The sequence below is a fragment of the Lissotriton vulgaris genome, chromosome 11, assembly GCF_964263255.1.
Source record: "Lissotriton vulgaris chromosome 11, aLisVul1.2, whole genome shotgun sequence".
Taxonomy (NCBI): domain Eukaryota; kingdom Metazoa; phylum Chordata; class Amphibia; order Caudata; family Salamandridae; genus Lissotriton; species Lissotriton vulgaris.
In genome coordinates, this window is record NC_141699.1 from 531,292,399 (window position 1) to 531,320,343 (window position 27,945).

At 40.4% G+C, this 27,945-nt stretch overlaps 1 protein-coding gene and 1 pseudogene across 1 annotated transcript in view; one reads left to right on the forward strand and one right to left on the reverse strand.

Annotated features, from left to right (window-relative positions):
* Positions 1–27,945, forward strand: part of LOC147683102 (disintegrin and metalloproteinase domain-containing protein 28-like) — a 3,314,421-nt gene that overhangs the window by 2,128,108 nt on the left and 1,158,368 nt on the right. The gene's annotated exons all lie outside the window — the stretch shown is intronic.
* Positions 20,323–21,460, reverse strand: LOC147683103 (uncharacterized; annotated as a pseudogene).

Sequence of the window (27,945 nt, forward strand, 5' to 3'; positions counted from 1 at the left end):
AAAACACAACAGCCCTTGACCATTTATCTTAACTGCGTTCCTGCGTATTATACCTTTTATCCGTCATGTAATTGCACTGCTTTATTTCACTTGCCTTTTACTGATTCGAAAACAGTGACTAAAATTAAAAACTTTACCAATGTAAATACTACTACCATGTTTTGTTTTAAAAACCTTTATTGTGAAAATGTCAGTATACAAATACGGGCCTATAACCACGTGGGCCGGCCACGGAGCAAACTGGAATCGTATATGATGAGGAGACATTTACACTGTAGAGGAACGTAACGAGCGGGCCATTAGGTTGCAAGAACTAAGGTGTCTAACAGTTGCGGAATCGGTGGACGTACATTTTGTAATTAAAATACGACAAGGCCACTTACAATAAAATGTTCTAGATATACATTTGCGGGCAAGTACCATGGGTGACGTTAATTCGAACTTACAATAGTACCGTAATCAATAACACATCAGAACTTAATATCAATAAGGATGTCGAAATATTCAATCAATTCTCGTCCCCGCCCGCCATGTGCTTTAAAACTGCATACGTATCTCGTGATATCAAGGTTGTGCAACCAGTACACAACAAGGAGTTACGAGTCCCATTTATACCGGCGCCATTTTGGGCGAGGCCGGGCATGTCCAGGATATAGTCAAAATGTCTCCACCAACCAGCGGTCAGACCAGAACCCCTTTCGGCAGTCAAAAAAGGTTCAGTTAAATGACAACAGAAGAGATAGGCAACAAGAACCAACAGTCAAAAGAGGGGAGGGCAAGATCTAAAGCCATTGTTCTACAAACTCTCAACCAGCCTTGGATGGAAAAATCCTGAAGGATGTACAAACTGAAAACCAGTTTTTGTCTGTTTAGCATCACCAGCAACGCTTGAGTCAGCTTTGTGTGAAGCCGCCATTTTGATTCAATCAATAGCGTCCCCCTGCACACATTCAGGGACCTGGTCGTGTCTTCAGGTCAAATGGATTGTGGGACAAGATGCAGAAAGGAAAAGGAAAAAAGTTCCGCCGGACCTCGGGAGCCGGCCGCCTAAGTCATGGGCGATCTTTGGCCACACCAGGGTAATAGTGAAGCTGCAGCAGGTGCAAATAAGCTTCAGACAGTGTTACAAGCACTGCTCAGAACTCTCAACTATGGCACTCAACATCCAGGACTTGCCATCCGGATCTTGGCGCCTTCTGCTGGTTCCGACCTATTCACACATCGGTCCGCTACTGACACCACCTCATAAGCAGCATTGTAGGATGGCCACACCAGTGCGGCAAATTGCTAGACACCACCTCGGTGCCATCCAGATCTCGGCGCGTTGTGCTGCCTTCGGCCTACTGTAGCCGCAAGTGCGGACGCAACTCAGCTGGATAGCGAGTGAAACACCAAGGGGCGCCCCACTGTAGCCGAGGAGCCTCCATCTTGGGGGCGACGCACAGCATCACATTGCTTTCCAATGCAGTCAGATCCTCAAACAGCCCCCACTGACTGACGCGACCTCACAGGCCAACGGGGCGCCCCACGCCGACTTTCGGCGCAGCATTGTAGGATGGCCACACCAGTGCGGAAACTTGCTGGACACCACCTCGGTGCCATCCGGATCTTGGCGCGTTGTGCTGCCTTCGGCCTATTCGCACATCGGTCCGCTACTGACGCCACCTCACGTGCCACAGGATTTTCTACGCTTTTTATAGCAGCGCGTAACGTAAGCATAACAGGTCATGTGACTTGTTTATAAAACTTTTCATTGGTTCATTTTACTTTTGGTTTCCTAATGATAGAAGGCTTGATCATATGACCTAAAAATAACACTTTTTATTGGATTAAAACATTTTTTTTTCCCAAACGATGAAAGCCCCACCTTGTTTCTGGATGTTTCAGACTGAAGCTGGCGTCAGCATGAGAGCACCACCATCTCGTGGCTCCGTCGTGGTCATTCCGCGAGCAATCATGGCAGCCGCTCCCCACCGGATGCCTGCAGGAGTCAGGGGCCCCCAAGACTTTTGTAAAACCTTCAAGGCTCAGGGGACATCCGAGTTCCAAGGTGTCCCAGGGCCATTTTAGTGGACCAGGCCCAAATCCGAAGAGCCGTCCGCCATTTTAAGAGTCCTGTGGCAGCCGCCTATCGCTGCACCGCAAGAGTGGGCGCAACTCAACTACATGGTGAGCGAGACGCTGTAGCCGCAAGAGCGGTATATATACAGCTGAATGGAGGATGAGGCACAGTGTAGCAAAAGCGGGCGGAATGGCAACTGAAACGGTAAAGGGGCGCCCCAGTACAGCAGACGAGCCTCCACCTGGGGAGGCCCGTTCACGCCTCCTCCCCCCCCCCGGGCGCCCCACGCCGTTTTTCGGAGCAGCATTGTAGGATACCAAAACCAGTGCAGCAGTTTACTGGACATCACCTGGGTGCCATCCACATCTCAGCGCGTTCTGCTGCCTTGGGACTATTCGCACAACAGACCGCTACTGACGAGGCCTCCCCCCGCACCACCCGGGACGCCCCACGCCGTTTTTCGGAGCTGCATTGTAGGATACCAAAAACCAGTGCGGCACCCAGGTAACATCACCTGGGTGCCGTCCAGAACTCAGCACGTTGTGCTGCCTTGGGACTATTCGCACAAAACACAGCTACTGACCATTGTTGCTTCTTTTTTAAAAAATGTTTAAATGTATTTACTGTTTTTGTTGCGTTGTATATATTTATAAGTTATTAAAATGTTATAATCCTACTACTTTGTTGGAGTGCTATATATTTTTAATGTGACACATAATTGTAAAAACTTTGATGTACAAAGAGGCATCCCTGGAATCTTCCGCTTCAGGCTCGGGCCCACACACCCTCACAGTGAGAATCCCCTCCCCAAGCACAATACAGAATGGTTATCAGATAGTAAGAACGCGTGTGGTGTGACGGATCTCATCGGGTGGGGGCCTTGATCTACTGTAACTCCTTTGAAGAGGGGTGATTCTCTACAGCTGGGGCCATAAACTACACCTGCAGGGCTAGGTGATAGCCTGGGACCGGCCTGGACAATCGGACACAGAGGAAGAGCAGTGTCAGAGGGTGCGGTAGTGAATAGGGTGAAAGGGAGGTGTCGGGCGGGCACAGGGTGTGATTCTCAGAGAAGAACAGCGCAGATGGGAGGAGGTTTCTGGCCCATGCATGAGAGAGAGAGCGGGGGTGACCAGTGCGTGGGGGAGATGCTTGCGAGGGTGGAGAGCCATGCTGAGGATCGGCGGCGTGCAGAGAGTGGGTCTGGTCAAGGCATCTAAAATGGCTGCCGTGCTCAACAAAAGTGTGGCATTGCAAAAAAGGCAGGATGGCGCAGACAATGTTTATCAATAAGGATTAATTTATAACAATTATTTTTAACAAAATATTTACTCGCAGTGACAAAATGGCGGTCAACACTTCCTGATTTCCATCGAATCGAACGTTAACAGACGTCACGCAGCAAAAAAAAAAAACCCGCTCACGCACAGCCGCTGGAAGACATGTAACAACATATATGAGCCTCCTCAGCCATTCTCAGAAAATATAAGGGGTCAGGATACGTCTCCCGTACCCCCTTATACCTAGTAATTTAATTAAATCGAAACACAAAATGGCGAATTCACGTTTTGCTACCAGTTTGCGACCCGGTTCGCGAACCGAGAAGCGCTTCTACCGCGAAAAATCGAATTTTTATTATTTGCCCCACGGGACCCTTTAATAACCCCAACATCATTCCTAGGGGGTCACGAAGGATCTACCTTGCCCCGTTTCATTAAATTCCCCTTCGTTTTTCTCCTCCTCTTGTCTCTCGATCCTACCAAGAGACAAGATGGCGGCCGCACCGGACTGTTTAGAATGTTGACAGACACCGGAGAGCCAATCAGCTTCGCTACGCAAAGCTCCGTTACGCGGAAAGTACGCGATCTGGTGCGCTATCTAGGATGCTGTCACAGATATATCTGTTTTTTTAAACGTTAATTTCTCAAAATCCACTGGAGCACATATATTGAGACCCAGCAAAGGCACATCGGGCTAACAGTCCCTATAATTTTGCCAAGTTTCGTGTAAATCCATTCAGCCGTTCGAGCTAAAAGTGAGGCCAAAGGCCCTATGGAAAAATGAATGGGAAAAACGTGTTTTGGGACCCCCTTTTTTCTCGGCCCCCCCTTGAGGGATCCCCCCCAAATTTTCTAGGGCTGCTCAGAAAGAAAATGTGCCAGTTTCCTGAAAATTGCAGCCGATTCCGTCCACAAACGCCAAAGTTATTAGACATAGAAATTTCAAAAGTTCCATAGAGAAAAAATCCTAACTATATATACCTACTGGCGACCCCCAGTAGGAAATATATGTATGTATGTGTATATATATATATATATATATATATATATATATATGGCATACAGACATAATATCGACTACAAAAATATCGAGGTAGTGAAATATCAAGTTGTAAATATCGAGTAGACAGAATATTGATAAGACAAAATATAGACTACAAAAATATCGAATAGAAGGACAATAATATTGAATCAAAAATATAGAATGGACAGAATATCGAATGGACAGAATATAGATGACAGAAATATCGAGTGACAGAATATAGACAGCAAAAATATTGAGGGACAGAATATAGACAACACAAATATCGAATTTTTGGTAAGTAACTAAGTTAATTTATGGTATTAAATTTTTGCGTAATATAATTCTGGAGCGGGTTGTGGGTTTATAGCGGAATAGGGTGGGAAGTAATTTAATTATGATTAATTACATATTTTATTTTATTGGTATTTATGTACAATAATTGTTAATTAATTATCAATTGGCAATCAATTAAAATATAATTGGTAATTCATTTTTATTAATTGAATAATTGATAATTATGTGAATTAAATGTATTTATTTTCTGGAGCGGGTTGTGGGTTTATAGGGGAAAAGGGTGGGAAGTAATTTAATTATAATTAATTAAATATTTTAATTTATTGGTATTTATGTACAATTAATTGTTAATTATTAATTGGCAATCAATTAAAATATAATTGGTAATTCATTTTTATTAATTGATTAATTGATAATTATGTGAATTGAATTTATTTATTTTCTGGAGCGGGTTGTAGGTTTATAGGGGAATAGGGTGGGAAGTAATTTAATTATAATTAATTCAATATTTTTAATTATTGGTATTTATGTCCAATTAATTGTTAATTAATTGGCAATGAATTAAATATAATATGTAATTAATTTTTATTAATTGATAATTATGTTAATTTTATTCATTTATTTTCTGGAGTGGGTTGCGGGTTTATAGGAGAATCAGGTAGGAAGTAATTTAATTATAAATAATTTAATATTTTATTTTGTATTGGTATTTATTTAGATTTAATTCTAATTTAATTTGTAATTGGTAATTAGTTAATTTTAATTGGTAAATAATTTATATTATTTGATTAATTGATAATTATGTACATTTTATGTATTTAATTTTTGTAGTGGGTTGTGGGTTTATAGGTCAATTGGTTGGGAAGTCATTTAATTGTAATTAATTAAATTTATTAATATATAAATTGGTTTTTAATTTGAAATATTTGTTAATTATTTTAAATGTTTTAATAATTTATTCTTATTAGTGAATATTTTGTATTAATAGGTAATTATTTTTTAGCAATTAAATTACATTTATTGTTTTAAATGTACTAATTATTATATTATCTTAAGTTGTGAATTAATTTTAATTAATTTGTATTTGGTATTATTATTTAATTTATTTTCAAATATATATGAAGTATTTACTTTCCCTACTGTTACACTCACTGGAATGGGAATAGTAATTTTTTCCCCTACACTATCTAACGCTTACCCTACTGTTGCACTCACTGGAGTGGGAATAGTAATTTTTACCCCTACGCTATCCAATGCTTTCCCTTCTCTTGCACTCTCTGGAGTGGGAATAGTAATTTTTAACCTCCCACTATCAAACGCTTTCCCTACTATTGCACTCTCTGGAGTGGGAATAGTAATTTTTACCCCTACGCTATCCAATGCTTTCCCTACTGTTGTGCTCTCTGGAGTGGGAATAGTAATTTTTACCCTCCCACTATCCAACGCTTTCCCTACTGTTGCGCTCTCTGGAGTGGGAATAGTAATTTTTACCCTCCCACTATCCAACGCCTTCCCTACTGTTGCACTCTCTGGAGTCGGAATATTAATTTTTACCCCTACGCTATCCAATGCTTTCCCTACAGTTGCACTCATTGGAGTGGGAATAGTAATTTTTACGCCTACGGTATCTAACGCTTTCCCTACTGTTGCACTCACTGGAGTGGGAATAGTAATTTTTACCCCTACGCTATCCAACGCTTTCCCTACTGTTGCACTCACTGGAGTGGGTATATTAAATTTAACCCTCTCGCTGTCCTACGGTAAAAATATTGTATATGTTTTGTTAATAATATGTATAGCAGACCACATTGTTTGAAAAATAATAATAATAATATATATATATATATATATATATATGTGTATTAATTTTGTTTTTTGTGGTATTTTAAAGTTACATTAAATATTTATTAATTTTAGATTTATTTAATTATGTTAAGTATGTTTACATTAATTATATTTATTATTATATTACTTTTGAATTAATTTTAAGACATTTAAAAAATTCGATATTTTGACAGTCTATATTTTTTACAATCGATATTTTGAAGTCAATATTTTTGTACTTACCTGTTTGTAGATAGGCAGTTGATATTCTGGCATTCTATATTTTTTCCTCGATATTTTTGTAGGTCGAAATTTTGTCTGTCGATATTATGTCAGTGATCCATATATATGTATACAATGAACCTCCTGACCGCCTGATGCTAGACGGAAGATTTTCAGGTGCGGACCTCTTATAAATTCCTTTCAAAATCACGGACCAACACAGAAGTTAAAGTGCAAGGAGTGAGTGCAAAGTTTTAATCTGGCATTAAAAGACAGGTGTCTTCCTTGACGCGTTTCCACGAAGGAGCTTGATCACATGATATATACATATCTATCTATCTATCTATCTATCTATCTATCTATCTATCTATCTATCTATCTATCTATCTATCTATCTATCTATCTATCTATCTATCTATATATCTATCTATCTATCTATCTATCTATCTATCTATCTATCTATCTATCTATCTATCTATCTATCTATCTATCTATCTATCTATCTATCTATCTATTCATCTATCTATCTGGGAGATGTTGGAGCCCCGTTGTGACATTATAGTTCCATGTTAAAATTAGTGAAAATAGAAGAGAGATAGAGCGCACCAGAGGTTTTGTCATTCGTGCGGTATGTACTGTATCCGACGATTAATAGTGTTAGGGGGCTGCTGCTTTGTGCCCTATGCGAGCGGCATAGGAGCGAGTGTATAGCACGGTGTAAAATAATAAATTAAAGTAAAGTATCGCAGTTGGTCTTGTTAATGTCACAAGAAATGCTGGGATCAAAGCGTATGTACACTTGGTGTCTGTGAGATGAGGGCAACAGTGTGCTCTGAATCGGTGAGTGAAATCACTACCAAATAAACTCATCTAAAGTTACTATTAGGGTAATGTGATCTTGCCCAAGTGGGCTTAAAAATTCAATGCGATGCAGTACAGAGAGTAGAAAGTAAAGAAACTGTGCTCTGACTGGTGGTAGCTCGACATGCGATGGTGGGATGGGCAGGCGCTGTTTAACAAATCAAAATGGCGAGGATGAAAGAAAGATGTCACGGTGCAAAAAGAACATGAACAAGTAAGAGAAAAAGTGTGTGATTAAAAAACAGTTGGTGTGTCCAAGCGTCGCAGAATATATATATAGGATGAGGAGAGGATTTGTCTACATATATATATATATATATATATATATATATATATATATATATATATATATATATATATATATATATATATATATATATATATGAGCCAGCTGAGTACTTTCTAAATCCATATTGGTACCACCAAGTCAGCAACACTTTCTAAGAAGTGTACTAGGAGAAGGCATGGCAAAAATATTTTAGCATATATAATATTATAACTGAATGGTACTTAAATATTGTACCGTTCAGGAATTCGAAAACTAGAGAAAAATCTCCTCATTACCTACCTTCATTTGCTGCAGCAAACAAACAAACAAACCAGAATCTTGGCCAAGTCAATCCAAACAAAAAGTGTTGCTACAGCAACCTTGCCAAAGCAAAGTCTCCAGCTTCCAACTGCCAAGTTCTCAGTGACCTAATGGTCATTTTAAAATACTCACGCTAATGAAGATCTCAGTCGGGAGCGGCCAACACCTGGAGGGTCAGATCGGGAAAACCGGAAAACATGTTGGTCTGCAAAGACAAAGGGTCTTCTCGGGCAGGATACCTCTTCAGTAGATTCCTGTCTTCCGTCAAGACCACTCCCTTGGATAACTGCGTCTCCGATGAGGTCCACGTTCCGGCGCCAATTTGTGTGAAAAAACTTTTTAGGGGTTTACTGATGCACCGGTCCTTAAACCAACAAAGAAGGGGGATTGGCACGGAAGCTGGAATATCAAAACAATGAGTTTACTAACCTCACATGAGGGAGACTGCGTCAATACGGTACCCTCAGGCCACTGTAGGAGGCAGTCCAAGGAGTACAGAGATCATGGATCTTATATATACATTTGTTGCATCGTCAGCATGAGACCAAAGGGAGGTACTGGCAAATACACACATAATTATTGACTTATAAGGGTATACAAAAATTGCTTGCTTATCAAAGTGGGAGGGGAGACATTTCTCCTTACATAAGTAAAAACAGCCTGCCAGTTTTACACTAAGAGCAGGTGCATTCTGGCAGCTACAGGTCTTTCTGAGCATGTGCAAGGCTCTGGCTCAGTGCAGAAGGAGTTAACTGTAACAGATGACACAAGCAGAATACAAGGGCAGGCAATAGTGAAGAGGGAGATAGGACATGGTGAGCACCTGACTAACTTAAATGGCTGCCAAAAAACAAAATGGCTTCAGCTGATACTTACAGCCATTGCAGCTAGTTTCCACAGAAGAGCCAGGTCTTGAGGGTCTTCCTGAAGATGTGCAGGGTGGAGGAGTATTTGATGTTGTTCGGCAGCTCGTTCCAGATCTTGGCTGCGATGTAGGAGAAGGTTTTTCCACCTGTTCTTGCTCTATGAATTCACAGGGGTTCAGTAAGGGCGAGGTCGGCGGATCGTAGTTTCCTCTTGGGTGCGTGGAAGGAGATTCTGTCATTGAGCTATTGTGATCTGATGTTTGCAGGCATTTGTAGGCGTGGGTGAGTATCTTGGAGGTTACTCGCTTCTCAATGGGGAGCCAGTGGAGGTCTTATAGGCATTGGGTAATGTGTTTGTGCTGAGGGATGCCGAGGATGAGTCTGGCTGCGGTGTTCTGTATGGTCTGGAATTTGCAGAGATGAGACTTGTTGATTCCGGCATAGAGGGCATTTCCGTATTCCAGTCTGCTGGTTATCTGTGCTTGGGTGATGGTCTTCCTTGATTCAGGGGGGTTCTATTGGAAGGTCTTGCAGAGGATGCGGCGGGTGTTGTAGCAGGTGGAGGTGACAGTGTTGACCTGTTGGGTCATGGAGAGGGAGGAGTCTAGTATGCTGCTGAGGTTTTGGTCGTGATCCATGGGGGTGGGAGGCCTGCTGAGGGCAGTGGCCCACCAGGTGTTGTCCCATGCAGAGGGGGCGGGTCAAAGGATGAGGACCTCTGTCTTGAGCTTCAGGCAGCTGCTCCTCATTCAGGCTGCAACATCCTTTATATCTTCCTAGAAGCTGAGTCTGGTGGTGATGGGGTCCTTGGTGAGGGAGAGGATGATCTGACTGTCGTTGGCGTAGGACACTATCTTGAGTCAATGCTGTCTGATGATGGCAGCGATGGGAGCCATGTAGATGTTGAAGAGCATAGGACTGAGCGATAATCCTTGGGGTACTCCACAGTTGATTTCCGTGAGTTCGGAGAGGAAGGGCGGGAACCTGATTCTTTGGGTTCTGTCGGCCAAGAAGGAGCGTAGCCAATCGAGGGCTATTTCCTGAATGCCAGCAGGAGTCTGGTGGTGAGTGTGCTGTGGGAGACAGTGTCAGTGCTGCGTTGTGTCTTTGATAGAGGATAATGCTTTTATAGTCTGTGGTGGTGAGTGGAGCAGGTTTGGTGCTGTGGTCGCTGCAGAATCCAGATTGGGTGGGGTCGAAGATGGAGTTTTCTTCAATGAATTTTATTAGTTGATCGTTGACGGTCTTTTCTGTGACTTTGGCAGCGAAGGGGAGGAGGGAGATGAGCCAGTAGCTCTTGAGGTTCACGGGACCTGCTGATCGCTCCTTGAGTAGGGGTCTGACCTCTGCGTGTTTCTGGTCATCAGGAAAGATACTGGTTTTGAAGGTGGCGTTGATGATGTGTTGCAGTTCCCGGGCGATGGTGGCGGTGGCCTTGTGGAAGATGTGTGCGGGGCAAGGGTCCGTGGGGGCTCCTGAGTGGATTCATTTCATCTTCGATGCAGTATCTTATGTAGTGACTGGGTTCCAGTAGGAGATGGTGGGCTGGCTAGCGTGGCTGGAGGACGGGGCGGGTGTCTGGTTGTTGAAGTTGTCATAAAGGTGCTTGATTTTCGGATCGAAGTAGGATCCAAGCTTGTTGCAGAGGTCCTGGGAGGAGGTAATGTCCGTGGATTCGCTGAGGGGTTTGGTGAATTCCTGGATGATGCTGAGAGTTCCTTGGAGTTGATGGAGTTGGCGATTATTTCATTCTAGATGAAGGGCCTTTTGATGGATCTGATACACTTGTGGTATTCTTTCATGACGTTCTTGTAGGCAGTAAGATCTTCTGAGGTGTTGTTGTTTCTCCAGTTCTTCACGAGACATCTGCAAGTGTATCTGGATTCTTGGAGGTCAGCAGTGAACCACCTGGCCTTCCTGGGGTGCTGTTTATAAGGGTTGTGCAGGGGCACAAGATCGTCTGCACAGTTGGTGATCCAACTGTGGAATTATTTGGCTGCGAGGTTGGCGTCAGTTGAGGTGGTGGTGCATTGTGTTTGAGGGTGGAGTTGAGTTGCTCCTTTGTGACTTTTCTCCAGTTTCTTCGTGGAGGGCGGGGTGCAGGTTTGAGTTGCATAGGGTTGTTGACGAGGAAGTGTATACAGTGGTGATCTGTCCATGGTGATTGCATGATGTGACTGAAGCGGATATTGTTCCCACTTGCGAAGATGGGGTTGAGGATGTGTCCTGCCTTGTGGGTAGGGATGGTGATGAGTTGTTTCAGTCCGATGTTGGTGACATTGTCCAGGAGGGTGGTGGAGTTGGGGTGGCTGGGGTTGTCAAGGTGGAAGTTCAGGTCTCCATGAGCATGTAGTCCAAGGAGTCAATGGCGTGTGGTGCAATGCGGTCGGTGATGGTAGTGGCAAACGAGGTGCGAGGTCCTAGTGATCTCTATACGAGGGTGTCATTATTAATTACCATAAAAATATTATTTTAAATAATGTGTTTGTTATATATGTTGTTTTTATATTTATATCATATATTTATTTATATATTTATGTCAATATATTTGTATTAATGTTCTAAATATTTTATAATTAAGAATAATAATTATTTTATAATATTGTTAAGTAAATTGATATTAAAACTTTTTTTTACATTTCATTTATTATTTTTACATTTTAAGCTTTTTTACATCATTTTAATTATGTTTTATTTAATTATGTTAATCATTTAATTACATTTCTAGTATTTTTATTACATTTAAAAAATTCGATATTTTAGTTAACTATATTTTAACATTCTATATTTTGGAATCGATATTTTAGTACTTACCTGTTTGTAGATAGGCATTCTATATTCTGTCCCTCAATATTTTGGCATCAATATTTTGATAATTCGATATTTTGTCCCTCGATATTTCAATACTGATGTACAAGAGTGGTTGGGTAAGGTAGGGCATACTCATGTTCTTTCCTCCACTTCCACGTCTGTCAGGAAGGACGTAGTAAGTGTTTTATCCATGACACGCTGATAGGACTAGTGGCAGGCTCTTAGGAAGCTTGGCTTGCCCTAAGCATAGACCTGCATCTGTTGAAGCTGATATTGTGCAGACCTGTTCAAAGAATGTCAGCTTAGGATACAGTGGGATGCAGTGGTTGTGAGTATTACCTTCTTTATTTCATGTATTATTATTTAATTCCCTTTTTGATTGATTTGAGATGGAAGGTTCATGGCAATGCCTTGGTGGTCAAAAAAAGTATGGTTAGATATTTGGGAATATTTGGTTTTGGTTTTCAATTAGTGTAAAAAGAGAAGCTCAAGGATTGGTTGGATTGTGGCCTATTCTATGCTTATGATTGGTTGGTTGCAATGCTTTTTTATCAAGTAGACTACCCTATTTTTTCTGAGGGTTCATTCTTGTTAGTGACATGGAGGGGGAAGGCCCTGCTCATCCTGGAATCCTGGGAACATTTTACTTAAGACCAGCCCACAATGCAAGCTTCGAGCAGGTCCTTCCTCTGCAGCCTTTCTGATCCTACACCAGGACACTCTGTAACAGCTTTGCTTTTAGATTTGGAGGTTGAACAGGCATGATTATTAAACAAAGGTTCAGTTAGCCTTGACAGTGGGTGCTTCCAGAAGGAGTTTCACTAGGGTGTCTTTTTCCAATCATGGGGTTTCCTTTAGGACATGGAGCAGTTGTAAATGGTTAAGACCATTAAGGGCTTTGTGCTTTCCACAGGTTGATGTTCAGTTAGGTCTTAAAGTTGCAATACTCAAGGGCCAGTGAGTAGCAATTAAGGTTTTCAAAGCACCTTGGGTCTTATTTCGGATATAGGTGGTTGTGTCTGTTGCCTATTTAAGGGTTTTTGAAAATCTGCTTTGTAAGTCTTTGGTCCCTATATGAAATCTTCCTTTATTTTCAGAAACCTTGAACAATTCCCCTTTTGAGGCTCTGGAATCGCTGGACTTCAAGATCTAAATTTTAAAGGCTTATTTTCTGGTGGCAATTATTTCTCAAAGACATGTGTGTGGGTTAGGTGCTTTGTCATGCACACATCCTTTCATTAAGGGCATCATCGGATAGAATTCTCCACGGATCCGGTCCGCTTTTCTTACCTAAGATTTCCATTCCATTCCATATGGATCAATAAGTAATTTATAAAGAGGTTTGCCTCTCTTTCTGATCTCTATAAGAGCAGACGTTCGATAGGCTGGATGTTAAGATGGCTGTCCTGATCTTTTTGTGTGGGGGTGGTCAAAACCACTTCATTCAGTTAGTAAAAACCATAAAAGTACACTGCAAAAAAAATATACCACAACAATAAAAATATCATAAATAATCTTAAGGACCATAAAACATTTCATCACCAGGTTTATAAAAAAAACAATTTAAATGAGCCTTGACCATTAACAATACACATGTTATATAGCGAGACCTCTCAGGTAGAAAGCCAAACATTAAAACAAAGTTCATCTGTTCATAAAGAAGCAACTGAAGTACTGATCTGAGTAAAGCCTTTTTCCTTTAAAATAGGTACCAAATACGCTCTAAGCATGTTGCTAAAATATTCACAAAACAGTGTAAAGTGCATAGTATCCTGGGTGTAGAAATTATCACATATACATGGGCCAAGATCCCTCACCCTCCTCCACCCATACGGTTCGGCCAGTGGACAATGCTAAAAGTTAAGACGGAATCTGATTAAAAGAAAATGATGATAAGGCTCAGTGACAATTTTAAGAATGGGTTCTGTCAACGAAGATGTTTTTAACAAGTGGTAGGCTCTCACCATGGGTTTCGTTATCTCACTCGCCTCTCTATCTAAAAATATATTGTTTAAAAATGTTGTTTAACCCATGCAAGATCCTCTTTCCTAATGTCCTGATCTATTTAGAGAGGGTAGTTTAATTTAGACATACAGATTTTTTGTTAATTTTTGTCTGGCTAACAAAGGGGACAAATCTTCTACTCAGACTTTGAACAGATGGTTTGTGATCTTTGAATGCCTCAGCATACAAGTTATCAGGACCTCCTTCACCTTTGGGAACACAGAGTAGATCCACTTCAGAAATATTTGCATCCTGTGTGAAGATTCAAAGAACTTCCCTAACAGAAAATTGTAGGGCAGCCATATGGCTGACACAATTTGTGTTCATGAACCATTATAGAGTTTTAGAGGACCTGGTATTGCATGATGTTTTTATTCTTAGATGTTCTCTTGTCTCCTCTGTTGAGGATGATAGTTAAACATTTTGACTGCATATATTATTACGTTGTCCTTGGTTTTGCTTTGATATATTTCCTGTTGTAATGAATTACGTGAGAGAAGGGCGAATAGGTAATTTCAGTTACTTACCAGGAACTGCATCACTCTGAGTCCTTCTCTCTTGCTTCATTCACTATCTCCTCACTTGCGTGGTTAAAACAGGAGGTATGGAGGGATGAGGATGTTTTTCTATACTGTCCTTTCACTTGGATTGGCAATTCTGAGAGGAACCGGACAGGCATTATGTTGTAATGATTGAAGTAAAGGAGAAGAACCTAGAGCAATGTACTTACCACCAGTAAGTAATTGAAACATTTGACAATGACAATTCACTTCCAAGCCTGTGGTGTTACTCCAGTATTACAACTTTCATTGATTCACATGCTTGAATTGAATTATACCTGTTGTTGAGATGGAACTCCCAAGTACCTTATAAAAGCATTGTCACAATAGACATAGAACATAGAGGACTAAGGCCTTTTGTTTAGTAACATATCACTGTCCTTATTTAAAAACAACCAAGTTCTAGGGCAGTATGTCCACCTTTGTTGTATATACTTGTGCTCACATTATATCTCTGTGATACTTCCGCTATATGGCATATCACTAATGGAATTACAAAGTGTTTCCCATCAAGAATGAGCACCCCACAAATATGTCACTTAAAAAAGTAAAATGATCCTCATGGTGCTTGTTAAATTACATGTTACTTAGAACGGGGTGCAGGTTTGAGTTGCATAGGTTTGTTGACGAGGAAGTGTATACAGTGGTGATCTGTCCATGGTGATTGCATGATGTGGCTGAAGCGGATATTGTTCCCACTTTTCAGCAGGTCGTAAACATATAACATGCATTGTTCAAACGATCTCGAATTCTATTTAGCATGAGAATCCATAAACTGTATATTTTTGTATATACTACTTTAGACAGGTATGAGTCTTTATGAAAACTTTGGCTTACTCACAATTTTGGGTTAGACTGTCTAATATAGAAAAGTTATTTATTTTAAAAAAAAATTGTAAAATTGTTTTTCATTGTATATATGATTTGAATATTATTGTAAATATAATACATATCATGTACACTTATTTGTAGCCCTGAAGAAGTCCTTAGGGACGAACCGCATTGCTACGGTCGTTTTTTTAAGAAGATTGTGAATAAAGAGAATTTATTCAAGACCTGCTGAAGGGATCTGAGATTTTGTTGTACTTATTATTAGATTGATGAACATTGAGTGGAGTGCTGAATCATATTGTATTGTTCAACAGTGTAATATAATATAGAAAGCATTGAATTCCAAGTGGTAACCTTCCAATCATCTGATTGTAGCCCCAGTACTATTAAATCACTCATAGAATCTTTAAACATATGTGGAAACTGCATGGTCTCTGTAGGTTCAGATATATCAAAAGGAACTTTATCTGAAACAATTCCATCAGTTACTGGAATGGCTGAAATGTTGACAAGGGACAAGTCTCTTTTTATTTTATGTGAGGAGGAATGCGGAGCCAACACCCCGTCAAACAGGTCTGTGAAAGAACATTCTGGAAGGTAATGGCCATTAATCAGAAGAAAAAAACTGTGACAAATCCAATGCAGATGAATAAAAGAACCACAGAGAATATGATCCAAATATATATCTAAGGAGGGACTAGATAAGTGCATTTAAGCAAAGAAACAAAAACACAAATCTGAGCTGGAGGTGGATGCAGAACCGAAAACATTGAAGAACTGGCAGACAAGACTTGATTCTTATACTACCCAGAGAAAGTCAAATGGAAAAGAGGAGGCTGCGATTCAGCAGTCATATTTGAAACATGTAACTTAGATGAGGCATCCACATGCTGATCAGTATTAACAACATCCGTTGTAGAAGATGGAGAAGTAGAAACAGATACCAAAATGAAAGAGGTTTCAGTCTCCCTCCGGGAGCAGGAGAGAAGCATCAGAGGTGGAGCTCACTGGCTGTAAAGGAAAGTCTTGAGAGTGGCCATTCTTGGGCATACTGTAGAGAATTGGCCATCTGGGGTAGCTTGATATGTTCAATGGAAACAAAGGGACTTTCATTATGACCTGAAAGTGGTAGCAAAATCACAGTTTTTGTAACCTGGATACCAAGCACTGGAACAGGGCCACTTTCTCACAGACAAGGTCACCAACCTTGGAAAGCTAACCAGAAACAAGAATTTGAGTCTCATTACTCAATGAAAGAGCTAAAGGTAAATATGTGTGTGCCAGACATGTCTCAACACTTTTGTTGATCCTGCAAGACGTTTGTAGAGAGGTGAGCAACCCAATATACCCTCGCGGGCTTGGGCAGAGCAATAAATTGTAAATTAGGCCAGCAAGGGATTTTGTTTGTATTGTGAAAAATCAACTAATGAAAGATTTAACTTAATTATGAGCTCGCATTATTTATGAGCGGTAGATGAACAAATAGTGAATAATTGTTCTGAGTAAATAATGTTACCACACTAACATTATAATATTAAGTTATTAGGTGTAATGATACAACAACCAGGTATATTGATGTCAAAAAAAGTTTGTTATTTTATTAGAAACAAAGAATTGATCGTTCATTAAAAATAGGGTACCAGAATTGCAAAAAAAGATATACTGGGAGAAGATTACATATTCCACTGGTATATCAAACAAGGTCTAAGCTGCTAATAAATATCAACATTGATTTCAACTAAACAATTGGGAGAAAATCAATAGCGATGAGTGAATCAAATGCAGGTTTAGACACTGTAATCGATGTTTCAGTCTTTTTGTATTTGTTTCATAAGACCATCTTCAGGACAGAGAATAAAAGCAAAAGGTTGTAGACCCTTTGAAAAAACATAATATAATAATATAATGTTATAACCTGGTATGTGTATTTTGTTTATACATTTAGCTTTTCTTATATAAAAGAGAGACATTGTGACATTTGTCCTACAATATTCTTAATTCCTGTGTTACTTACAAATATTTGGTAATTACCAAAAGTCGGTGTGGCGACTAGAGGTACAAATCAAAACAACAATCTATTAGCATTTCTTGGCAGTAAGTCCTTGCTATTGAATACCACTTACATATAGTCCACGCATACACTTCCTAGCCAGGTAAGTGATGAACTGTCAAACTGGGACTGACGTTTGCTTGGTTCTATGACTTCAAGTTCGAGCAAGTGCTATATAAAAATAAAGATGGCTGGGTAAATCTAAAGTACTGGATGTTTCAGTTGCTCAGGATGGTTATCTCTGGGTGTATAGAGTGCCTTTTTGTTTAAGCTTGATGATGTTGCTCAGGGTTCTTTTTGTTTCTCACGGTCAAGAGTTAACATGGATTGCGTGAAGCTTGTTACGCGATAGAATTTAATTCTCTTGTTCTGAAAAAGAGGAAACCAAAGGGTTCTAATGAATCCATTTCTTATTCCTTAATATTCTTATTGGTTAATATTTGACTCAACTAATGTTTAGGTAAACATTTGTTAAGGTTACTCCGAAAGTCTTGCTCTATTTGAGACAGAATTCTAATCAAATCCAAATTTTAAGACTACATAGCGGCATATTTAAATACAATGGATTTCATTGAATTCGACTTTTAAGATGTAACACCCCTCTGCAACAAAAACGGGTAGGTGGAAGAGCAACCCAATGTTTTGCAGTCTTTAAAAAAATAATAAAAAGACACCCTTTCTTCGTTAGTCTCTGTTGGTTTGGAGACATCGTTCTGTAGTTCGGAGATACTGACGAGCTCCATCTCTTATATAATATTATATTAGCGCAGAGTTACAAGGAACTATGTCCAGACGGCTCCGTTAGGGGAACCAGGGGGTGGCTGGGGTTTAGCCAGACAAAGCCTAACACTTACTTCGGGAATCAGGAGAAGTCGTTCTGATGTTTCCCTCGAACCAGATGTAGCAGCAGGTTCCACCGAAAAACAGCTGATATTCGGTGTTTGAACTGTCCCTTATTTATGTTGGGGCTCGACTAATTGCTCTCTCGAGATTACGATACTGGACACGAGAGTGATTTGGCGGCGGCCATATTGTAATGTGTTTTAAAACGTAAACACTGGGCATACTGTAGAGATTCATAGATGTTTAATTAGTCTAAGTTCCAAATACTTTTAACTACTTTGTTACTGATCACAAGTGTATTTGTTAGGTCGTTTCTATCTAGTCAGCTAAACATTGGGTTGCTCTTCCACCTACCCGTTTTTGGTACAGAGGGGTGTTACATCTTAAAAGTCAAATTCAATGAAATCCATCGTGTTTAAATATGCCGCTATGTAGTCTTAAAATTTGAATTTGATTAGAATTCTGTCTCAAATAGAGCAAGACTTTCGGAGTAACCTTAATAAATGTTTACCTAAACATTAGTTGAGTCAAATATTCACCAATAAGAATATTAAGGAATATGAAATGGATTCATTAGAACCCTTTGGTTCCCTCTTTTTCAGAACAAGAGAATTAAATTCTACTCGTGTAACAAGCTTCACGCAATCCATGTTAACTCTTGACCGTGAGAAACAAAAAGAACCCTGAGCAACATCATCAAGCTCAAACAAAAAGGTAATCTATACACCCAGAGATAACCATCCTGAGCAACTGAAACATCCAGTACTTTAGATTTACCCAGCCATCTTTATTTTTATATAGCACCCGCTGGAACTTGAAGTCATAGAACCAAGCAGACATCAGTCCCAGTTTGACAGTTCATTACTTACCTGGCTGGGAAGTGTATGCGTGGACTACATGTAAGTGGTGTTCAATAGCAAGGACTTACTGCCAAGAAATGCTAATAGATTGTTGTTTTGATTTGTACCTCTAGTCGCCACACCGACTTTTGGTAATTACCAAATATTTGTAAGTAACACAGGAATGAAGAATATTGTAGGACAAATGTCACAATGTCTCTCTTTTATATACACATAATGCTCTTGTTACAATTCTGACCCGAATACCGCTGTATCGTCTTTGTAATATGTGCGAGTCACGTGATCCTTGCTACCCTTACAGTCGCCATTTTGAATTGGGACTAGAACAGGATTAAGTCTTGCGTGAGATCGAGATATATATATTAAAATAAAAAGATCCAAAAGGATGAAAAGCGCCCGAATTTATATTGTTTTTCAAGCTAAAATATCAAACGTCATACTAAGGGAAATTAAGCCCATAAAATAAATAAAAAGGAAACCGATTATCGACACTATTGGTATTGCATGACCCAATCAGTGCTAGATGCTAAAATATAATTACAGGCTAGATAGTACTAAGAGAGGCAAAGACATGGCTGATCGCTTGTCTATATGCTCGTTTTTTTAAAGTGTCACAAAGATGTATAAAGAGAATTTAGCATGAGAGCTGTTTAAGATAAAACAAGATCCATGTCCTCAGTCCTATTAAAATGACTCTAAGCATAGTCAAAGTCTAAAAATTATTGTGAACAGACAAATATCAAATAAGAATACAACCCAAAAAGGTAACTAAGCCAAATACCTTTAAAAGACCTGTGTCCAATTGCTCAGATATTTAGTTAAGATGAATGTGTAATTACTTGGCCAATATAATGGCACATGAAACTCAATGAAGGAAAATAAACCATACATTCTGGACCCTTGAACAGAAAACAGGGGTAACAAAGTAAAACAGAAAGAAAAGTATAATGAAAAATACATATAAAAAGTCCAAAGAAACAAATTCAATGTTTTCTTTGACTGTCAACCATAAAAGGTTGCGCCCAATCTATTTACATTACTTTACTGATTATACACTGTAGTGGATGCCAGCCTGGTACCTAAACAACATCCAAAAAACATTTTCTCTTATATTAGTGTGTAGAGCAGCTAAGGACTCAATTTGACCTGATATTCCACAAAACATTAGAAACATTTCAGGGGAGAGAGAATATGTTCTAATTGCAATGACAAACATTCATATAGGTCTAGGCCTTTTAACCCATTAGATCATATATTACAGGAAATGGTGTAATTCATCTTCTGTATTAAAACCCTGTTCTATACACCGTAGTCTGCATACCCATCCTGTCTCATGTTGTCTTAGGGCCAGTACCCTATTACCACCTCTAGGGTGGGCCGGCTCATGATCAATGCCGAGGAACCAGAAGTCCTCTTCAACTTCATGTTCCTCCTGCATATGGTAGGTGAGTGGATACCCTAAGTCCCCATTCCGTCTTGCTCGCATGTGTTCCTGTATACGCACCTTCAAAGCTCTTTTGGTGCTCCCCACGTAAATTTTGTAGCAGGCACATCCTATGACATATATGACATATTTGGTGTTACAGTTAATCAAATAGTCAATAGTGTATTTCTTTTTGCTATTGAAACAGAACTCTTTAGTGCTATTCTTTCCTAGTTTGCACATGTTACAATCATTACATGTGTAAAAGCCTTTTGTGGTGGTGGATAACCATCAAGATTTACTAGGGGACACCACGTAACTGGGGCACAGGATGTTACGGAGGTTTTTACCCCTTCGGTAACAAACCTTAGGTTTTGGTGTAACTAATCCTTTCAGTGTGGGTATATCTGAGAGCAGATGCCAGTGTTTCCTTAGAATATTAAACACTTTGTTGCTCCGATCTGTGAACTGGGTACTAAAGGTCAATGGCCTATTAGTGGTATTACTGACAGTAGTTGAGGCTAATGTGGTCTTTCTTTTAATTTGCATGACCTTCCTATTCGCCTTTTTTAATGTCTTTGCCGGGTATCCTCTCTCCAGGAAACGTTGTTCAGTTTCCTTGATACTAGAGAGAAATGTCTCTTCTGTGCTGCAGTTGCGGCGCATCCGGATCATTTCTCCATATGGAATATTATCAATTACATGTTGGGGATGAGAACTATCATAATGCAGTATACTGTTGCATGAGGTAGCCTTCCGATGTGTGTAACTATGAATGATGTTATCCTGAATGAAAAATGTGACATCAAGGAAATTGATTGACTGTTGGTCATATTCCATTGTAAAACAAACATTGAATGGATTGGCATTTAGGTAGTCAAAGTAAGACTGGAGTTCAGGGGCAGGCCCATCCCAGATCATAATAACGTCATTGATGTACCTGCCCCAAAAAACCACATGTTCCATCCATTCAGATGCATGATGTCCCCAGGCATGCTCCCGCTCAAACCAGCCCATGAATAGGCCGGCATAAGCGGGAGCAAACCGGGAACCCATGGCAGTCCCCTGTATTTGATGATACCACTTTGAGTCATGGAGGGAGAAATTCTTAGACAATATGAGTTCGGTCATCTCAAGCAGCACACCGTTGTGTAATAGATGGTCAGCTGTTCTTTTTTCCAGAAAGGATTCAAGAGCCCTTATACTGAATTCTTTTTAATACAGGTGTATAAGCTGACCACGTCAAGAGTAACAAAGATTAAAGTTTCAGACCAAGTGAAGCCTTCAAATTTTCCTAGAATGTCTATATGCAGGGAGGTTTTGTACCATAGGTTGTATAAAAGTGACCACGTATTCAGATAGTTTTTCAGTGGGAGAATTAACACCAGAGATGATGGGGCGGCCAGGTGGAAAAGGGCCGCCCTTGTGGATTTTGGGTAAAATGTAAATACAAGGGTAGGAAGGAGTCTCGACCATTAGGTATCTGCACTCTTCCTCACTGAGGAGACCCACCTCCCTCCTTTCTGCTAATCTCATGTTAATGTGACTGGCCAAAGTTTCTGTTGGATTTCCACTTAGTCTCGTATAGCAAGTAGTGTTAGTTAATTGTCGATCTATTTCACCCATATGATCATTTTTATCCATGAGGACAGTGTACCCACCTTTATCCGCCTCACAGGGTCAAGACTGATTTGCATATGGCCATGTCTGAACTGGGGTGGCGTGGTGTGCAAAATAATGATGAATTAAACCCAGATTTGTGACTGGGGTGAATGTTTTGCCAATGTGCAACATTCAGTCCATCATCTTGTGTGTTTTGCATTTCACACTAAGTGGGGAGGGTGGGTCTCGTGCTCACTAAGCCACTGGAATCAAGCTATCCTGGCTGATGGGGGCTGAAAGCCGGAAACCGGTCCTAGGATGCTTGATTCTGGCCCAGGGAAGACATGGCTTAGAAGTTGGGTCTGGACTATTCCCATGAGACACAGGGTCAATACTGATTTGCATATGGCCATGTCTGAACTGGGGGGGCATGGTGTGCAAACTAATGATGGATTAAACCCAGATCAGTGACTGGGGGCGAATGTTTTGCCAATGTGCAACATTCCGTCCATCATCTTGTGTGTTTTGCATTTCACCCTAAGTGGGAAGGGTTTGCCCAGACGTGGGTTCTGTGCTCACTACACCACTGGAGTCAAGCTATCCTGGCTGATAAGGGCTGGACTGTTCCCATGAGGCACAGGGTCAAGACTGATTTGCATATGGCCTTGTCTGATCTGGGGTAGTGTGGTGTGCAAAATAACAATGGATTAAACCCAGATCTGTGACTGGGGGTGAATGTTTTGCCAATGTGCAACATTCTGTTCATCATCTTGTGTTTTGCATAGATGCAAAATGTAACATTACATCAAAACCCATGTCAGTCCAGTGTAACATCAGGTATGGTGAGAAATCGTTAATGACATCACTGACTATGAAATAGAATGAGTGTATCTGTTTCCTCTACAGTGTGACGGCGAGAGCACGTCCCCACAGAGTCCCGGGTTCAGAGAATTTTACACGAACTCGTGTAAGTACACTCAATAAACTTTGAATATAATGAGAGTTTGGGTGCTAATTAAAAAAGTGAGAGTGTGGCACTCTCCAGGACACAGGACTAATGGCCACATGATAGTTCAAGTGTGGGCACTTTTAATATGGCTGTTCTTAATTGTTTGTTCGAAATAGGGAGATGGTGCACACATGTTTGAAACTGCTGAGAAAGGAAAAGATACACAGAGAGGGGGAACTTGTTTACAATCATGTCCCCTTGATTATTTGTGTTTTTTATTTTCATATTCTTTCCTTTCTTAGGAAGTTGTTCCCTCACAGAAATCCTGGAGAGACCCCAGTGTATGAAAAATTACCTACAGATCATAAGGTAATACTAACCCAATTAGGGTAAGGATTACAACGAAGGGACCAACACCCTGACGAAAGCCAGTGCCACCCATGTGGGGGCTTAGAGTTGGCAGAAACATGTTGGTATCTGCAGTGGGGATATAGGGAGTGTTACTTTCCATTTATACCTGTTTCCTTAGAAATGTTAATCCTTCCAGGGACCCACAGCCAGAATAAAAATATATATATGTGGAACTTTAGGTTGTTTTAAACAAAAATACTTCACTATATTGGTCCCGTTACAGAGGGGATGTAAACTTCCCCCTCTGGCCTTGTTGTTTGTTAAGTACGTCATGTTATTTTTCCGTGTTGTATGTATTTTAGTACACTTTCTTACTTCCTTTAATCTCACCACTAATCTTCATCTTAAGAAAAAAACATGTGCTCCATCCAGTGTGTTGGTCTGCACCTGGGTGTATGATGCGGTCCAATGATGAAGCATGACACTGCAAAGTATGTGAGGGCAGTATTTAGACATGTGCTGTCTCCCCCTTAAGGTCGGATAAACACTGGACTGACGTGAGTTTTGATGTAATGTTACAGGTTCTCCTCCTGTCTTAGAATCAAAAACCTTTTTTGCTTTATGTATTAGCACTTCTCTGTTGTGTGAGTTTAAATTGATAATAAGGGAACCAGAGAAGCCTTAATCCCTTGTTTTTCCTGGTGTGTTTTTCATAGATGCAAAATGTACCTGCTGCTCATTCAGGTAATATGAATATTTGGAAGGAAGCCTGTAGGTAAAGTGGTGCCTGATTGTGAAGCACAGATGGCAGCTAAGATATCATAATAAATACGTGTTTTAGAATGCGTAACTGCTTCTTCTTACATGTGGATACTGCAGATTCGGCTGCCAAATCAGCCAGAAAATCCCCTACTGCATGTTTGCTCACACATTGATGACCCAATATATGAATAACATGAGCTTGTGGCAATTTATCTTTAAAATCTGCCACCTTAACCCAAAGTATTTTATCCATAGTTGTGCTACCTTTGGAATCCTTAAAGTCGTTTTGTTGCAAAAAATTCTAATTATCATTAAATAATTGTACACAATAAAACAAATCACACACTTTAAGTATGGGGAACTCAGGATACGTATTTTCAAGTGCAACAAGCAAAGCGTTCAGTTCAGCGAACTGTGCAGTGTAGTCTCCTAGAGACCAAGGGGCCCATTAGGATGTCGGGTGGATTGCCCCCACCAGGCTGGCAGTAGCCACCGCCTGCCTGGCGGGGGCGATCCGCCCGACATTCTTCCCTGGATTACCCCCCCTCCATATTACAATGGCAGGGGGGACCGCAGCGGAGAAAAACACCGCCCGCCACTTTTCCACCCCAGTAGCCTTGCGGCCGGGGTGGAAAATATTTTATTATGAGGGTGGTGTCTATTAGACCGGGGATCTGGACTAGCTATCTGGTCCTCTCTCTCCCTCTTGATACACGCGCGCGCGTCTATTAGACACCGCCAGCCATATTACAATGGGCTTTGGTAGATGCCTTTCCGTGGCAGCGATGCCGCCACGGAAAGGCATGCGGTCTTCACAGTGAAGGAGGGGTGGGAATTGCACATGGGGGTACCTGTGGTACCCCCCTTTCTTTTGCATAAACAAAGCGGAAGGCACCACGGGGTGCCTGCCGCTTTGTTTATGCAAATGCTGAAAAGCATTTCTAGCATTGTGGCGGGCGGTGCTTAGAGCACCGCCCACCACAATGCTAGAAATGCTGGATGTCCCGCCACAGTGGCGGGCACATCCTAATGCCTCACCCGGGACCCCCGCCCTTATGGCGGGCGGTCCCAAACCCCGCTAGGATGACGGGCGGACAAAGTCCGCCTGTTATCCTAATAGGCCCTTAAGTGTGAGTAGTAGTAGGTTTAAAAACACCATCTGACATAGTGCCCAAAACAAGAGTCCATGATGCAGAATATTTGGATATTCAGAACCTATAGCCGGTTACGCCGTACCATCGGTGTAGATAATACATTTTTATTCATCAAGAGGAAGAACAGAGGATTGTAAGGGATAAACATGTTCATATTATTATTATAAAAAAGTCCTGGGTCTATAAAGAGTAGTAAAAAAAAAGTCATAATCAATGACTGTTGTGGACATAGCCCATGCAATCAATAGGGGATTCTGGGCCCTAGAATTAGGAATGCTAGCTTTTGTGACAGCCTCTAAGGCAGGCACAGGAGAAACAAGGCTATGGCATTTACCTTGCGCTAAAGGCCATTCTTTAAAGACGGTCATCTAGATTGCTGTCAGCAATTTTTCAACTGATACAAAATGCATTTCCACCAGGGAATATAAATGCAATTTATATGCAATAGGAACCGTATCACCCTCATTGAATGTGATGTTGATAAAACCAATAGAACCCGGTAAAATCTGGATTACCAAAATGTTTGATATTAAGACGTTTATGTAAATGTCATGTCTCAAGCAAATCAGACTGTAAAGATCAGAGGATCTCAGTATGTCCAGGCATCCAACAAGAAGCCGAAAAATCTGTCTGTATCAAAGCATAGAATTATATAATTCGCTCCACATGTTTGGAATGTAAGTGTTTCTGAAAGGCAGTAAGCTAAGCAAAGATTGTAATTTCTTAATAATATTTGGTGATTGTAATTGAGACCATTTCTCCAAAAAGAGAGGGACCAAGCTCTTACACTCATTGGTCAATTCATAACCAGGAAAGTGAGGAAAGTGATGTGAGATTTAAAAAAATTAACTTTTAATTAAGTTCAGCAAATCACGTTATTATACAATCCACATGTGCTAAATGAGTATTTAGTTCATCATCTGTTAAGTAAATTTCATTGACAAAGGACAACATATCAGGGTCAATCTCATGGAGAATTGACACAGTCCACACTGCAAAAGACACCTCCGATGTTCTTATAGTCCATAGGCAAACAAGCGAAACGCCCATGAGATCCAAGGGCGATAAACGCAGAACAATCACAGCTCTCCAGAGCCAAATTGTGACTAAAGATATCATTAGAAATATGTAGTGTGGTTTTACATTTTTTGTGAAAAATATTATTAATCAAAGCTGTACTGTGTGTATTTTGGACAGCGAAAGTTCAAGTATGACTGTTCAAATATCAATAATCCAAAAAAATATGATAGGAATGATCGAGTTTCAAAACTCAAAAAAAAGGATTATTCATCTGAAATACACAGGGTTCAATTATCCCCTGATACGCCAATTGAGTAAGAATGTATTTACAGCTACTTTGGCGTCATGTTTAATAGGATACTGTGGCTGAGGCTGCAGAATTGAATGGATAGGAATAATATGTAAGAAAAATTCTCATCCCAACCAGTTGGGTTACGATATAAAGTCGGGGCCAAAGCAGGGACCCATTCAGCAGCATATGCTTGCTTAACTGCATCTGGAACTAGATGAGAAAATGAAGAGAAGATAACATCCTCATCCTGGGACATGCAAGAAAAAAGGAGGAGGCCAATCAACCTCTGCCAAAAGAATATCATACGAAGAAGTTAAGTTGTCCCCAAAAAATTGCTTTAACAATCCATTTAACTTCACTTTCAATTTGAATATACAAGTGAAGGAGTGTGTCAGGGGGCACATGTGTGTCTGCAGTTTCTACCATGACAAAAATTTCAGTTGCTCTCATCTCCAGAAGCTGGGGAAGTATCTTGCACACTATGGTGACTTTTGCCACTCTGTAAAGGAAGGGGCGCAAGGGTTGCGTCAAACAAAGGGACACTGAGTTTAAGTCTAGAATGATATTTGATATCTCAGGGATCAATAATTAGTGTGACCAGGGACATGTCAGTCAAAAAAAAGTTTGTTGTCTAGTTTATGAAAACATGCAAAACATAGTTCAGGTGCTCACATACAACAGTGACAACAAGCATGATGTGATAAGTGAGGGTGACTTTAAAATATATACATCGCATTGACAACACATAGGAAAACTCCTCATGAGTAATTTATACAGATTGTAAAGAGTTCTTGTTGTAAGGGGTCGACGGCGTTTCGATCTTAGCTGTTTGAGATCCTCTTCAGGACATAGCAAATGTGAGCATGTTGAATCTATAAAAGATATTGCATTTGTGAAGGTAGGTTCCCTGGTAATTGATTTCTTTTTTTAAAGGTATTTAAATCAATTCTTAGTTAGAAAATTGTGAAATGGTGGAGCCTCTTAATTTTCCATGCTGCGAGATTGCTGCCATTCCTGCTATAAATAGCATTACCTCAGTGTGTCACAGTTGTCTGAGAAAGGAGCTAAGAGAGAATGACTCAAAAATGAATAGGAGAGAACTTAATAGATAAAGTCCTGCCATTAGTTGACAGAATCAGGTGTTTAAAACTTAATAGAATGTATCACAGACTATACCCAAGATAGCATGAAGGAGCTGTGTGGAATTGAAGTCATACACACATACAAAACAGTGGAGGCACGAGTGACTACTGACAGAAAGAAGCACTAAAGAGAAGAGCATGGAGCTTACTCTGAACTGGGCATTGCCGGGGATAATGTAGCGAAATTGGGGCCAATGGCCACAGGGTGCTTGAAATCTGTTACTTGGAAAAGGAACGATAATTAGCGCCCTCTGTGGCTGGCAGCCGCC